Source organism: Scyliorhinus torazame, chromosome 5 (assembly GCF_047496885.1).
Source record: "Scyliorhinus torazame isolate Kashiwa2021f chromosome 5, sScyTor2.1, whole genome shotgun sequence".
In the NCBI taxonomy this organism is placed as follows: domain Eukaryota; kingdom Metazoa; phylum Chordata; class Chondrichthyes; order Carcharhiniformes; family Scyliorhinidae; genus Scyliorhinus; species Scyliorhinus torazame.
The window spans coordinates 114,067,680-114,084,537 of record NC_092711.1 but is presented as its reverse complement, the minus strand read 5'-3'; the positions used below and the strand labels follow the sequence as shown (position 1 = coordinate 114,084,537).

Sequence of the window (16,858 nt, the reverse complement as noted above, 5' to 3'; positions counted from 1 at the left end):
ACACTGATGTTTGAAATCTCTTCCCACAGTCAGAACAGACAAGCACATTGACAGTTTGTGATATTTAGATCCTAATGAATTGAGTGACTGTCAGATCTCGATGTTATATTTGGTTCGAGTTGCCAGGCTGCCAATCCTCCCGTTCTAATGCCTGAAAAAGAAGTTTACAAAAATTATCATTTTAAGAATAGGATAGAAATTCAAAACAGATCATTTTAGTTTCTATCGAACCTTCTTTCCTCTCTTGCTTTTCCCAAGCATGGGGCCCAGTCAAAATAAAAGACCAAAATCAGCTAGAAGCCCCAACAAAAGTGTTGGGAACCTTCCTAACTGAACCAGAATATTGTTCACAGTGTCTCTGAAACACTCTGTCCGCTGAGGTGTCCACTGGTTGTGGAAGGTGTCAAACATTCTGGTGGATAGCGCATGCTCCCTCTGCAGGGCCACTGGGAATAGACAAGACCACAGAACAGCGGTCGGCAGCCAGAGTAACCACCCACCCGCCTCCATAATAATATTAATAATAATCTTTATTGTCACAAGTAGCCTTACATTAACACTGCAATGAAGTTACTGTGAAAAGTCCCTAGCCACCACACTCCGGCGCATATTTGGGTACATAGAGGGGGCATTCAGAATGTCCAATTCACCCAACAGCATGTCTTTCGGGACTTGTGGAAGGAAACCGGAGCACCCGGAGGAAACCCACAGGGAGAACTTGCAGACTCCACACAGACAGTGATCCAAGCTTGGCATCGAACCTGGGACCTTGGAGTTGTGAAGCAACAGTGCTAACAGTGCAGGGGCTGTTTAGCACAGGGCTGAATCACTGGCTTTGAAAGCAGACCAAGGCAGGCCAGCAGCGCGGTTCAATTCCAGTACCAGTCTCCCCGAACAGGTACTGGAATGTGGTGACTAGGAGCTTTTCACAGTAACTTCATTTGAAGCCTACTTGTGACAATAAGTGATTTTCATTTCATTTCATTACCACTGTGCTACCGTGCCGCCCACACCACCCAGCTACAATGCACTGTTTTAATAAGACTCAAGAGTAGATTCAGGATGTCACGCTCAGCACAAGGATACTAGATATTATAGACTGTAAGATCCACAAACTTTGTCATGATGGCTGCAACTTAACAGGTTATTATGGACATTAAACTGTGGGTAATATTCGATTCTGTGACCAATATTTAATTAAACACGGTCCCGAATAAGGAAACTTTGCAGCCACCTGCGAAGTTTAAATGTCTCGTTGTGTCAGGATGAACCAGCATTTGAGGAGCATGAAATCTCTGGACTGTCGGTCTCCAAGAGCCATATTGAACACCAGAGAATGAGCTCGAATTTGGACAGAGATAAGCGTGAGTGAGCATCGTAAACTGCTATTGTATCGGGGTGTTCTGGGTCTCAGAGTTTTAACTCTGCAGTTAATTGTCAGGGATGCAGTATAATAAACCCTGAACAAAGAAAATGTGTGTGTGAGAAGCACCTGAAGCACCAGGAACCAGCTGAACCAGCAGAGCTGAATGTTTTCCAGTGCAGCCACAGTACTGTACTTATTCCAGCTTCCAAGTCCACCTGAGAACCAACCTCCTGGCTATTCATCTACAAGAAGCTTCAGAGACTCATGAGAATTATTTGTTTCTAAAAACGCTTCACTCCAACTAAAGGATTAGCTCAACAAGAAGACAACAGGCCTGCAGCGATATAAAGACTGCAGTCTACATTCCATTTTCATCATTCCAGCTTCAACTTGATCTGTATCTAATTTCTGTTTATGTGTCAGTGAGTGTGAATAAGACAGACTGAGATGTTCAAACATCCAGGGAAATTGTGTGACAATAAATAACCATCTTCGGTTTAAAAATCACCAGTGAGCCTGCTGCTGAAATGTATTTCAAATAAAGTAAAATCACTCTGAGGGTAAGAAAATATCACACAAACATCCCGATAATGAACTGGAAAGGATCATGAAATGTAATCAAACGCTGTATAACCGCCTCAGGTAACTATACAGAGGCTGCAGCCTCTCACACTGAATGTATACGCGATCCACAGACACCTCCAGGCCACAAATATCAACTTCAGTTTGGGAGTGGGTGAAATGTTTTGGAACCTGTTTACCAAAGACGAACTCTGCGGGCGCTAGGACCCGGCTGGAGAACAGAAATCTTCAGGCCCCGCCTACTAACTGTTACATCGCCAAGACGCCAGCGCATGCGCTCTGTTTCCCCAAGATGGCGGCTGTGAACCAGGGCCTGGTCCCGGGAGAGAGCTGACCGGCGGTGATGTGACCTGAGGATCACCGCACCTCAGGCAAGGGGCCAGGTTGGGAAGGCGGTGCCTTCAGGAATAACTGGGAAGGTGATGTTTGGTCAGTTGCTGCAGTCTGTGTAGTGAAGGTGCTGTCACAGTGGTGTGAGGTGAGGAAGTACAGGATTATCACCCAGCAATGATCAATTAAGGGGAATGTAAATCCAGCTCAGGCTGCTTTCAGATTGGAAAGGGAGCTAAGGTGTGTCCTCAGAGCTGGTGAGTGTTGAGGCTTTGGCAGTTTCTCTATAAAGTCCCTCTCTTTACAGCACGGAAAGAGGCCCTTCGACCCATTCATAATAATCTTTATTATTGTCACAAGTAGGCTTACATTAACACTGCTATGAAGTTACTGTGAAAATCCCCCAGTCGCCACACTCCGGCGCCTGTTCGGGCACACAGAGGGAGAATTCAGAATGTCCAATTCACCTACTAAGCTCATCGTTCGGGACTTGTGGGAGGAAACCGGAGCACCTGGAGGAAACCCATGCAGACACGGGGAGAATGAGCAGACTCCACACAGACAGAGAACCAAGCTCGGAATCGAACCTGTATCCCTGGTGCTGTGAAGCAGCAGTGCTAACCACTATGCTACCGTGCCGCCCAGTAAGTTTATTAGATTACTAGCTCTGGATGAATTGTGTCCCAGGATGCTGTTGGAGGCGAGTGAGAGATTGCAGAGACTCGGACCCAAAGTTTTAACCACAAATTAGGCCTGTTTTTGCTGGAATTTAGACATTTAAGGTGTGATCTAATTGATGTATTTAAGATATTAACAGGGAAAGACAGGGTAGATAAAGATCAACTATTTCCACTGGTTGGAGATTCTAAAATTAGGGATCATTGTCTAAAAATTAGGGCTAGACCGTTCTGGAGAGATGTTCGGAAGAACATCTTCACACACAGGGTGGGAGAGGTTTGGAACTCTCTCCCACACACAGCAGGTGAAGCTGGATCAGTTGTTAAGTTTAAATCGGAGGTAGAGTTTTGTTAAGCAAAGATATTCAGGGATATGGAGTTAGGTCACAGATCAGCCATGATCTCACTAAATGGCAGGACAGATGCGAGGGGATGAATGGCCTACTCCTGTCCCTGTGTGTATTTCTGTGATTCTGAAATTCAGACAACGATACCATGATAGGGCGAAGAGTCCTGATTAGCACCTGAGTTAGTTCGAGCTGCAAACCATCCCTTCAGATCCTTGCCCTTCATGGATTTCATGAAGGCCAAGGTAATAGTTGGATTATTGAAAGACTTGACGGAGTTGTTGGATACCATTTTTCGGGTCTCAGGATAACGCACAACGTAATTCACGCCGCACAGCCTTGCGTTGCCTTTGAACTTCATCGAGGCCTCGACGCTTCGTTTGTGTTGCTGCCGAAATTCCTGGAAGAAGTAAATCTTCACTCCTTCCTGCAGCCAGGTTCCACCTCATCGTTCCCTCTCCAGGACATTCTCTCAAGTTGTGGAAGCGAATGATTACAGGCCTGGGATGAAAACTATCCCTCGGCCTCAAAGACCGATGCTCCCTTTCTAATTTGGAACGCCCAGGCTTCACATCCAGCTCGAGAAAACGTGGCAGTCGATCCTCTAAGAACCTAACGGGAGTCTTACTCTCCACACTAAATGGACAGAAAATATCATAATTTATGGGCAGCACAGTAGCACAGTGGTAGATCCAGGGTCCCAGGTTCGATTCCCAGCTTGGGTCACTATCTGTGCGGAGTCTGCACATTCCCCCCGTGTCTGCATGTGTTTCCGCCGGGTGCTCAAGTTTCCTCGCACAGTCCAAAGATGTGCAGGTTCGGTGGATTGGCCACGATAAATTGCCCTTCGTGCCCAAATAAAAGGTTAGGTGGGGTTACGGGGATGGGGTGGAGGTATGGGCTTGGGTGGGGTGCTGTTTCCAAGGCGCAGACTCGATGGGCTGAGTGGCCTCCTTCACTGTAAATTCTATGATGACCATCTGACAGGCCAATGACTCAGATGTTCTTTCTCCGAACCTCAGTTCTCCAGGACCTCCGCCAGCCACTTGACTGGTTTTCAAAGGATTGAATTCGACGGAAGCATCTTGCTGAATGTTCAGGATTCTCTCCTCCGGACCATCGAGCCTCTCCATGGCGTTTTGGAGCTGGGCCTCATGAGCTCACAGATATTGAGTCAGCATACTCCGCCTCTGGTCAGTAACACGGATAATGTTGACAGTCATCATTTTTGCCGCCTCCCAGAGAGCCCCAGAGAGCGTGGGGTCGAGAGACCTCCTAGTGGTCGAGAGACCTCCTGAGGGTCAGGCCGCCATGTTGAAAAGGCGGCTCCATTCCCACTGAATCCACCTGTGCTGTTTTATCAATGCATTTCTTCACTTTTTCCAGCATAATCCTACCAATCCGAACCCTGAAATCTTCCAGGGACACGATAACAAATATGAATTCAAGGATTAGGTAGATGAGTGCCAGGCAATCAGGATAAGTGTCAGATTGTAGGTTAGTGGCACCAGAACCTGTGGAAAAGCAGCTACTCCCGCACCTGTATCGCATGCCTGACACCACCCCACTCCCAGTCAGAAATCTGACTGATGAGGATGTTGAGTGTTATGCGGAACTTGCAGGTAAATGGAGAGAAAGCTGAGATGAGAAGGGATTTCTTTACTCGACGATGTGGTGAAGATTTGGTATTCTCTATCCCCGAGGATTCTGGAGCTTCAGTCATCAAATATTTTCAAGACACAGACTGATCGGTTTCTAGATATTGAAGATGTCGAGGGATATGAGGGATAGTGTGGGAAAACGGTGCTGAGGTAGATTAGCCAATGGTCCCATTGAATGGATCAGGCTCGATGGGCCGAATGGCCGACTGCAGCTCATATTTGTTATGATCTCCTGGACAGGAAGCTGTGCGCTTGGATTTGTCAATCAGCCTGAATCAGCACCTTCAGGAGAATTAGGAGGGTCAATATGAGATACAGCAGAGTGAGAATGGAGGGAATGTGTGGGATGGACATTTACAGCTTTCGGGGAATAAGAGAGAGGAAAAAAAGTGACATAGAAACTAGAATTGTCTCTTCTGAGTTTCTATCCTGTACTGACAGTGATCAATTTTGGAAATTGTTTTTACAGGATATTAGACGAGGAGGAATTACAGACAGAAATCTCAAACGTTACGTCTCGATCTGACAGTCACTTCTTTCCTTAGAACCTGGATATCATCGGGCTTTGAATCTAGAAGGAGAAATGTTTCCCCGAACAGTCAGCTAAATATTTCAACCATCAGTGTGACTGGAAAAGCACCGAGACCCACACAACACACACCCGAGTGAGAGTGTTCCAGTGAACTGACCGTGGAAACATCAGTGTGACTGGAAAAGCACCGAGACCCACACAACACACACCCGAGTGGGGGTGTTCCAGTAAACTGACTGAGGAAAGAGCTTTAACCAGTGACACAATCTGAAAAACATCACAATATTCAGAGCGGGGAGGGACCGTACTCGTGTTGTGGACGAGGCTTCAACTGATTGTCCTGCCTGGAGAGACGTCAGGAGACCCAAAACATGGAGAAACCGTGGAAATGTGGGGACTGGGAAGGGATTCAGAGCCCCATCTCTGCTGGAGCTTCATCGGCGCAGTCACACTGGGGAGAGGCCATTCACCTGCTCCAAGTGTGGGAAGGGATTCATTCAATTATCCACCCTGCAGACACACCAGCAACGTCACACTGGGGAGAAGCCATTCACCTGCTCTCAGTGTGGGAAGGGATTCAATGATTCATCCACCCTGCAGAGACATCAGCAAATTCACACTGGGGAGAGGCCATTCACCTGCTCTCAGTGTGGGAAGGGATTCACTCAGTTATCTCACCTGCAGACACACCAGCGAGTTCACACTGGGGAGAGGCCATTCACCTGCTCTCAGTGTGGGAAGGGATTCTCTCAGTTATCTCACCTGCAGACACACCAGCGAATTCAGACTGGGGAGAGGCCATTCACCTGCTCTCAGTGTGGGAAAGGATTTGCACATTTATCCACCCTGCAGACACACCAGCGAGTTCACACTGGGGAGAGGCCATTCACCTGCTCTCAGTGTGGGAAGGGATTCACTCAGTTATCTCACCTGCAGACACACCAGCGAGTTCACACTGGGGAGAGGCCATTCACCTGCTCTCAGTGTGGGAAAGGATTCACTCTATTATCCAACCTGCGGAGACACCAGCGAGTTCACACTGGGGAGAGGCCATCCACTTCTCAATGTGAGACGTGATTGCATGTTTCATTGGACTTGCTGTGACACCAACAATTTCATAATCGATTACAGGGCTTGGATTCTGCTGTTATTGTTTCTGCTCTACACCCAGGACTGCATTTTGTTAATTCTGACAGGTGGTCAGTGGGATGGTCGGAGGGTTTCTTTATGCTGGACTGGCCGGTCTCACCACCTTGCCTCCAGTGGGCTGATTCTCTTTGAGCCTGGTTGCTAAAACCTGGCTTCAAAATTGCACAAGGATCACAGAGTAAAAGGATGTTTGGAAGTTTGAAGATATTTAGTTTCCATTTCTGTTTCAAACCCCCCAAAGCATGCCACGTTGCCATGGAGATGGGCCCTGGTGGTTACATGGTTACTTTGTTTAAGTTATCTGGGTGTCCCTGACAGAAGGAAACTATCAGGTTATCAGCGTCAAGTTGCCTGAGGTGGACTCGGAAACTGATTGGTACAGGGAATACCTAATATTTAAGGAATTATTACGTATTTATCAGGGGTCGGTTAGCTCAGTTGGCTGGACGGCTGGTTCGTGACGCAGAGCAAGGCCAACAGTGAGGATTCAACTCCCGTACTGTCTGAGTTTATTCATGAAGGCCCCGCCTTCTCAACCAGGCCCTCGCCTGAGGTGTGCTGACCCTCGGGTTAAATCACCTCCAGTCAGCTCTCTCTCTGTCAAAGGGGAGAGAAGCCTATGGTCCTCTGGGACTTTTGCAACTTTTATTTCACATATACACAACAAATATAGATTCCTTTCAGGAACAAAAATCCAACAGGAAAAGTGATGCAACCGTGACTAACAAGAAAAGTTAAAGATTCCATGAGATCCATTAGAATTCAGCAAAGGAGGATCAAGAAACTGATGAGAGCAAACTGGCGAGAAACATAAAAAATGACTGGAAAAGCTTCTGCAGGAATGTGGGTCCATTCCAGGCAGAGACAGGAGAGTTTAGAATGGGGAATGAGGAAATGCAGAGAAACTAAACAATGTGTGTCTGTCTTCACAGAGGAAGATACAGAAATTGTCCCCAAAACACCAGAGAACCAAGGGACTGGTGGAGATTAGTATTGGTGAAGAAGTCTTACTGGAGAAATGAATGGGGTTGAAAGTGAATAAAACTCCAAAAGCTGATGATCCACACCCCAGAGTGTTGAACGAGGTGGCTGTAGAGATCTCTATTCCTCATTCTAAATTCTCCTGACTCTATCTGGAACAGACAAACCTTTGTTTGAGCCAAACGTTTCCTTTTTATGTAGCCACAGAAGCTTGAACAGTCAATCTTTATGTATTTTGCCAATTCACATTCTATTCTATTCTCCCTTTGTTTCTCAGTGTCTTGGTTGAAGAACTGAAGTAAATCCTTGGGAATGAATCATCACTTTGGACAGGTTCTGAGACAATTAAATTTTGACTTCCAGGACAGAGTAACTATAATCGTGGAGTGTGATTGTCGGTTATGTAAAAGGGGAAAGTTCTATTTTATAGTTTATGTGTAGGTTTCCAAGTTAAAGTAGCTTCTAGTTTGTTTGTTTGTTGTATTAAAAGTCATAAAACTTGAAGTCCCGTCGTGTGATCCTTTAATTTGTTGACTGGGGATTTGAATTTTTTATAAGAAGTTGCTGAACTTTATGGGGGTCCAGATCCACAAGTTTTATCTTCCTATTTGACCCTCTGGCACCTTTCTGTCTCTATTGCTCATGGCACTGACAGCCAGTTGATGGAGCTGAGGGCTGAATTTAGCTGAGAATAATGGGACCTGTGCCACATTGGGAAACTGCCATGGGTGTCGCTAATAGAGACAGGAAGGTGCTGGAGGACCGGGTGGGAACTGCACCACCAACCAATCGGGGTTCAGGGGCGAGGGTGACCGGTGCTGATGGTGATGTTACCCCCAGGGTTCAGTGCCCCCTTGTCCAAAGCGGGGAGTCATGGGAACAGGGTACAGAGGAGCCGAAGGGAAACCATTTGGGACCAGAACATTGTGACCATCCTGTTACTCTGGTTATCTTTGATCCTCAAGTAATTTTCTGTTAGTTTTTTTAAACCATGTTCTGTTTCGTCAATAATCTTTTAACAGGAAAATATTTGAATTTGTTGGACATTTCCTGATTAAATCTGCTCACTTTCAGGAAAGTGGGTGAGAGGTTAACAGAAAATGAGTCCCTCAAAGGTAATTGGCAAAGGAGCCGGAGGGGTAGAGGGGATTTTAATTTTCTTTTGACACTGTTTGAAAATGGGTTCAGGGAATCAATCGTGACTGACTAATTTATCAATGTTCTCTGAGGAAGTAACAAGGGATGTCAATAAAGGAGAACCTGTAGATGTGCTTTGTCTGGATTTGCAGAAGGTATTTCCCAAGGAGCCACATCAAAGATTATTACACAAAATATGAGCTCATGGTGTGGGGGCAACATATCAGCATGGATAGAGGATTGGTTAGCGAACAGGAAGCAGCCAGTAGGTATCAATGGGTCATTTCTGGGTGGGTAAGATGTGACAAGCGGAATGTCACCAGGATCAGTGCTGGGCTCTCACCCATTTACAATCTGTATGAATGTGTTGGATGACGGGATTGAATGGCGGCTAAATTTTCTGATGCTTAAAGACGGGTAGGAAAGTAATTTGTGAAGTGGATTTAAGGAGTCTGCAAAGGACTACAAACAGATTAAGTGAGTGGGCAAATGACAAATGGAGCATAACTTTGGAAAATGTGAATTGTCCACCTTGTCAGGAAGTGTTAAATAAAACTATTATTTAAATGGAGGGAGATTGCAGAACTCTGAGGTACAGAGGGATCCCGGTGCCCGATCCCAAGTTAGTCTGCAGATACAGCAAGTGATTAGGAAGGTCAGTGGAATATTGTTTATTGCAAAGAAAATCTAATATAAATGTAGGGATGTTTTGCTGCAGTTGTATAGAGTCAGAGAGGTTTACAGCATGAAAACTGGCCCTTCGGCCCAACTTGTACATGCCGCCCAGTTTTTACCACTGAGCTCGTCCAAATTGCCCGCATTTGGCCCATAACCCTCTATACCCAGCTTTCCCATAGAACTGTCTGATACTCGCAAGCCTCTGTGTGAAAAAAATTCCCCTCTGTACTCTTTTGTATCTCTCCCCTCTCACCTTAAACCTATGCCCTCTAGTTCTAGACGCCTCTACCTTTGGGAAAAGATGTTGACTATCTACCTTATCTATGCCCCTCATTATTTTACAGACCTCTGTAAGATCACCCTTAAGCCTTCTATTCTCCAGGGAAAAAATTCCTAGTCTATCCAGCCTCTCCTAACTCAAACCATCAAGTCCTGGTCGCATCCGAGTAAATCTTTTCCGCGCTCTTTCTAGTTTAATAATATCCTTTCTATAATAGGACCAGAAATGTACACAGTGCTCTAAATGTGGCCATACCAATGTCTTGTACAAGTTCAGCCAGACATCCCAACTCCTGTATTCAATGTTCTCACCAATGAAACCAAGTATGCCGAATGCCTTCTTCATCACCCTGTCCACGTCTGACTCCACTTTCAAGGAGCTATGAACCTGTACTCCTCGATCTCTTTGTTCTTTAACTCTCCCCAACTCCCTCCCATTAACTGAGTAGGTCCTGCCCCGATTCGATCAACCAAAATGTATCACCTCACATTTATCTAAATTTAATTCCCATCTGCCATTCATCGGCCCACTGGCCCAATTGATCAAGTTCTGACGCAATCCTAAATAACATTCTTCACTGAATCTTGGTGTCATTTGCAAACTTACTAACCATGCCTCCTACATTCTCCTCCAAATCATTAATTTCAATAACAAATAACAGTGGACCCAGCACTGATCCCTGAGGCACATCGCTGGTCACAGGCCTCCAGTTGGAAAAACAACCTTCTACAACTACCCTTTGGCTTCTGTCGCCAAGCCAATTTTGTATCCAATTGGCTACCTCATCCTGGATCCCGTGAGATTTAACCTTGTGCAACAACCTACCAAGCAGTACCTTGTCAAAGGCCTTGCTAAGGTCCATGTAGACAAGGTCAACTGCACTGCTCTCATCTACCTTGTTGGATACCCCTTTAAAAAACTCAACCAAATTTGTGAGGCATGATTTTCCACTCACAAAGCCATGCTGGCTGTCCCTAATCAGTCCTTGCCTCTCTAAATGCCGGTTGATCCTGTCTCTCAGAATACCTTCCAACAACTTACCCACCACAGACGTGAGGCTCACCAGTCTGTAGTTCCCAGGCTTTTCCCTCTGGCCTTTCTTAAACAAAGGCACAACATTTGCTACCCTCCAATCTTCAGGCACCTCACCTGTGGCTGTCGACGATTCAAATATCTCTGCTAGGGGACCCGCAATCTCCCCCCCCCCCCCCTCCCCTCCCCCTAGCCTTCCACAACGTCCTGGGATACATTTCATCAGTTTCCAGGGATTTACCTACCTGGATGTGCTTTAAGCTTGATCTAACCCCATTCCCCCACTCCACTTTGTGGGTAATCTGCGATCCCAAAACCAAATTTTAACAGTCCCAGCTCGCCATACCTTCCATACTGTCTCTCCTATCCTTGGCATCCAGGAATGGTTTTGAAAATGAAATGAAAATGAAAATCGCTTATTGTCACGAGTAGGCTTCAATGAAGTTACTGTGAAAAGCCCCTAGTCGCCACATTCCGGCGCCTGTTCGGGGAGGCTGGTACGGTAATTGAGCCTTGCTGCTGGCCCGCCTTGGTCTGCTTTAAAAGCCAGCGATTTAGCCCAGCGTGCTAAGCCAGCCCCTTGGTTTTGCTAACCTGCCTGTGTATCTGCACCTGGCAGTGTTTGAGGATAGAGGGGAACTGGAGCTTTACTCCGTATCTAACCCCGTGTTGTACCTGTCCTGGGAGTGGTTGATGGGGGTCAGTGGAGAGGCAGCTTTACTCTGTATCTAACTCTTGTGTTGTACCTATGCTGGGAGTGTTTGATGGGGATCAGTCTATAAGGAGATTTTTTCTGAATCTAACCTCGTGCTGCACCTGGCCTGGGAGTGTTTGATGATAGAGTGTAACTGGAGCTTGACTCTGTATCAAACTCTGTGTTGTACCTGTCCTGGAAGTGTTTGGTGGGGACAGTGCAGAGGAGGATATACATTGTATCTAACCTTGTGTTATACCTATTGTGGGAGTGTTTGATGGGCACAGCATCGAGGGAGATTTACTCTGTATCTAACACCATTTTGTGTCTGCCTTGGGAGTGTTTCATGGGGCAATGTAGAGGGAGCTGCGCTGTAACTGATTGGAGAATGGTTCAAGCTGGCACTTGGTACTCAGCTTTTCCAGTACAGACACCCTTCACTTTAAAAATAACATTTCATTCAGAGCTAAGAGAGACCATCACCGGTGCGTCCACTGTCGTCCCCCCCGCCCCGTCCGTCCGTCCCGTCCCCTGTCCCCCCCTTCCCACAAACACACACACCCCGCAGGCCCAGAGGGACAGTGAGGGTCTTGAACATTGTTGTACAGTCTGATTGATATTTCATATGAGACTTTTTCAGTTCCATAGAATCACTATGGTGCAGAAGGAGGCCATTTGGCCCATCAAGTCTGCACCAACCCTCCAATGCGGCACCCCACTCGGGACCACTCCTCCACCCTATCCCCAGAACCTCACCTAACCTTTGGCCACTCAGGGGAAATCTTTTAGAATGGCCAATCCACCTAACCTGTGCATCGTTGGACTGTGGGAGGAAACCGGAGCACCCGGAAGGAACCCACGCAGACAAGGGAGGAAGTGCAAACTTTACACAGTCACCCAAGGCTGGAATCGAACCCCCCACCCTCTGATCTACAGTCAGCCTTTGTTCGAATGAAAAGAGCCCCAGTTTCTCGAATCTCTCCTGGTAACTAAAGCCTCTCTTCCCTGGGATCTTAGAGTCTTAGAAAATACAGCACAGAACAGGCCCTTCGGCCCACGATGTTGTGCCGAACCTTTGTCCTAGATTAATCATAGATTATCATTGAATTTACAGTGCAGGAGGAGGCCATTCGGCCCTTTGAGTCTGCACCGGCTCCTGGAAAGAGCACCCTACCCAAACTCAACACCTCCACCCAACAACAAGGGCAATTTTGGACATTAAGGGCAATTTATCATTGGCCAATTCGCCTAACCTGCACATCTTTGGACTGTGGAAGGAAACCGGAGCACCCGGAGGAAACCCACGCAGACACGGGGAGGACGTGCAGACTCCGCACAGACAGTGACCCAAGCCGGAATCGAACCTGGGACCCTGGAGCTGTGAAGCATTGTGCTATCCACAATGCTACCGTGCTGCCCTTGAGAACAAATAAATCTACACTATATAATTTTACTGTAATCCATGTACCTATCCAACAGCTGCTTGAAGGTCCCTAATGTTTCCGACTCAACTACTTCCACAGGCAGTGCATTCCATGCCCCCACTACTCTCTGGGTAAAGAACCTACCTCTGATATCCCTCCTATATCTTCCACCTTTCACCTTAAATTTATGTCCCCTTGTAATGGTTTGTTCCACCCGGGGAAAAAGTCTCTGACTGTCTATCTGTTCCCCTGATCATCTTATAAACCTCTATCAAGTCGCCCCTCATCCTTCTCCGTTCTAATGAGAAAAGGCCTAGCACCCTCAACCTTTCCTCGTAAGACCTACTCTCCATTCCAGGCAACATCCTGGTAAATCTTCTTTGCACCTTTTCCAAAGCTTCCACATCCTTCCTAAAATGAGGCGACCAGAACTGTACACAGTACTCCAAATGTGGCCTTACCAAAGTTTTGTACAGCTGCATCATCACCTCACGGCTCTTAAATTCAATCCCTCTGTTAATGAACGCGAGCACACCATAGGCCTTCTTCACAGCTCTATCCACTTGAGTGGCAACTTTCAAAGATGTATGAACATAGACCCCAAGATCTCTCTGCTCCTCCACATTGCCAAGAACTCTACCGTTAACCCTGTATTCCGCATTCATATTTGTCCTTCCAAAATGGACAACCTCACACTTTTCAGGGTTAAACTCCATCTGCCACTTCTCAGCCCAGCTCTGCATCCTATCTATGTCTCTTTGCAGCCGACAACAGCCCTCCTCACCATCCACAACTCCACCAATCTTCGTATCGTCTGCAAATTTACTGACCCACCCTTCAACTCCCTCATCCAAGTCATTAATGAAACTCACAAACAGCAGAGGACCCAGAACTGATCCCTGCGGTACGCCACTGGTAACTGGGATCCAGGCTGAATATTTACCATCCACCACCACTCTCTGACTTCTATCGGTTAGCCAGTTCGTTATCCAACTGGCCAAACTTCCCACTATCCCATGCCTCCTTACTTTCTGCATAAGCCTACCATGGGGAACCTTATCAAATGCCTTACTAAAATCCATGTACACTACATGCACTGCTTTACCTTCATCCACATGCTTGGTCACCTCCTCAAAGAATTCAATAAGACTTGTAAGGCAAGACCTACCCCTCACAAATCCGTGCTGACTATCCCTAATCAAGCAGTGTCTTTCCAGATGCTCAGAAATCCTATCCTTCAGTACCCTTTCCATTACTTTGCCTACCACCGAAGTAAGACTAATTGGCCTGTAATTCCCAGGGTTATCCCTAGTCCCTTTTTTGAACAGGGGCACGACATTCGCCACTCTCCAATCCCCTGGTACCACCCCTGTTGACAGTGAGGACGAAAAGATAATTGCCAACGGCTCTGCAATTTCATCTCTTGCTTCCCATAGAATCCGTGGATATATCCCGTCAGGCCCGGGGGACTTGTCTATCCTCAAGTTTTTCAAAATGCCCAACACATCTTCCTTCCTAACAAGTATTTCCTCGAGCTTACCAATCTGTTTCACACTGTCCTCTCCAACAATATCGCCCCTCTCATTTGTAAATACAGAAGAAAAGTACTCGTTCAAGACCTCTCCTATCTCTTCAGACTCAATACACAATCTCCCGCTACTGTCCTTGATCGGACCTACCCTCGCTCTAATCATTCTCATATTTCTCACATATGTGTAAAAGGCCTTGGGGTTTTACTTGATCCTACCCGCCAAAGATTGTTCATGCCATCTCTTAGCTCTCCTAATCCCTTTCTTCAGTTCCCCCCTGGCTATCTTGTATCCGTCCAATGCCCTGACTGAACCTTGTTTCCTCAGCCTTACATAAGTCTCCTTTTTCCTCTTAACAAGACATTCAACCTCTCTTGTCAACCATGGTTCCCTCACTCGACCATCTCTTCCCTGCCTGACAGGGACATACATATCAAGGACACGTAGCACCTGTTCCTTGAACAAGTTCCACATTTCACTTGTGTCCTTCCCTGACAGCCTATGTTCCCAACTTATGCACTTCAATTTTTGTCTGACAACATCGTATTTACCCTTCCCCCAATTGTAAACCTTGCCCTGTTGCACGTACCTATCCCTCTCCATTACTAAAGTGAAAGTCACAGAATTGTGGTCACTATCTCCAAAATGCTCCCCCACTAACAAATCTATCACTTGCCCTGGTTCATTACCCAGTACTAAATCCAATATTGCCCCTCCTCTGGTCGGACAATGTACATACTGTGTTAGAAAAGCTTCCTGGACACACTGCACAAACACCACCCCATCCAAACTATTTGATCGAAAGAGTTTCCACTCAATATTTGGGAAGTTAAAGTCGCCCATGACTACTACCCTATGACTTCTGCACCTTTCCAAAATCTGTTTCCCAATCTGTTCCTCCACATCTCTGCTACTATTGGGGGGCCTATAGAAAACTCCTAACAAGGTGACTGCTCCTTTCCTATTTCTGACTTCAACCCATACTACCTCAATAGGGTGATACTCCTCGAACTGCCTTTCTGCAGCTGTTATACTATCTCTAATTAATAATGCCACCCCCCACCTCTTTTACCACCCTCCCTAATCTTATTGAAACATCTATAACCAGGGACCTCCAACAACTATTTCTGCCCCTCTTCTCCCCAAGTTTCCGTGATGGCCACCACATCGTAGTCCCAAGTACCGATCCATGCCTTAGGTTCACACACCTTATTCCTGATGTTTCTTGCGTTGAAGTATACACACTTCAACCCATCTGCGTGCCTGCAAGTACTCTCCTTTGTCAGTGTTCCCTTCCCCACTGCCTCACTACATGCTTTGGCGTCCTGAATATCGGCTACCTTAGTTGCTGGACTACAAATCCGGTTCCCATTCCCCTGCCAAATTAGTTTAAACCCTCCCGAAGAGTACTAGAAAACCTCCCTCCCAGGATATTGGTGCCCCTCTGGTTCAGATGCAACCCGTCCTGCTTGTACAGGTCCCACCTTCCCCAGAATGCGCTCCAATTATCCAAATACCTGAAGCCCTCCCTCTTACACCATTCCTGCAGCCACGTGTTCAACTGCACTCTCTCCCTATTCCTAGCCTCGCTATCACGTGGCACCGGCAACAAACCAGAGATGACAACTCTGTCTGTCCTGGCTTTTAACTTCCAGCCTAACTCCCTAAACTTGTTTATTACCTCCACACCCCTTTTCCTACCTATGTCGTTGGTACCAATGTGCACCACGACTTCTGGCTGCTCACCCTCCCCCTTAAGGATCCTGAAGTCACGATCCGAGACATCCCTAGCCCTGGCACCCGGGAGGCAACATACCTTCCGGGAGTCTCGCTCGCGACCACAGAATCTCCTATCTATTCCCCTAACCATTGAATCTCCTACAACTATTGCTTTTCTATTCTCCCCCCCCCCCCCCTTCCCTTCTGAGCCCCAGAGCCAGACTCAGTGCCAGAGACCTGGCCGCTAGGGCATTCCCCCGGTAGGTCATCCCCCCCAACAGCATCCAAAACGGTATACTTGTTTTGAAGGGGAACGGCCACGAGGGATCCCTGCACTGTCTGCCTGTTTGTTTTTTTCCCCCTGACTGTAACCCAGCTATTCTTGTCCTGTACCTTGGGTGTGGTTACCTCCTTGTAACTCTTCTCAATCACCCCCTCTGCCTCCCGGATGATCCGAAGTTCATCCAGCTTCAGCTCCAGTTCCCTAACACGGTCTTTGAGGAGCTGAAGTTGGGTGCACTTCCCGCAGGTATAGTCAGCGGGGACACCGGTGGTATCCCTCACCACCCACATCCTACAGGAGGAGCATGCAACTGGCCTAGCCTCCATCCCTTCTTACCTGACAGAATATAGCTGCCCCGTGGACTAACTAGATCTCCGCCCTCCGACTCTGCTCCCAGTCAGCTACACTTTCTGTAAACTCCTGGCTCTCTTCGCACTCTTGGCGGAAATGTCGGAAA

General features: G+C 47.0%; 1 long non-coding RNA gene across 1 annotated transcript; it reads left to right on the top strand.

Moving 5' to 3' along the window:
* The first annotated feature begins 2,233 nt into the window (after nucleotides 1-2,233).
* Nucleotides 2,234-6,228, top strand: LOC140419488 (uncharacterized). The gene is made up of 3 exons (XR_011945821.1): nucleotides 2,234-2,426; nucleotides 4,325-4,495; nucleotides 5,433-6,228. It is a non-coding gene; the product is annotated as an uncharacterized lncRNA (long non-coding RNA).
* Nucleotides 6,229-16,858: the final 10,630 nt, after the last annotated feature.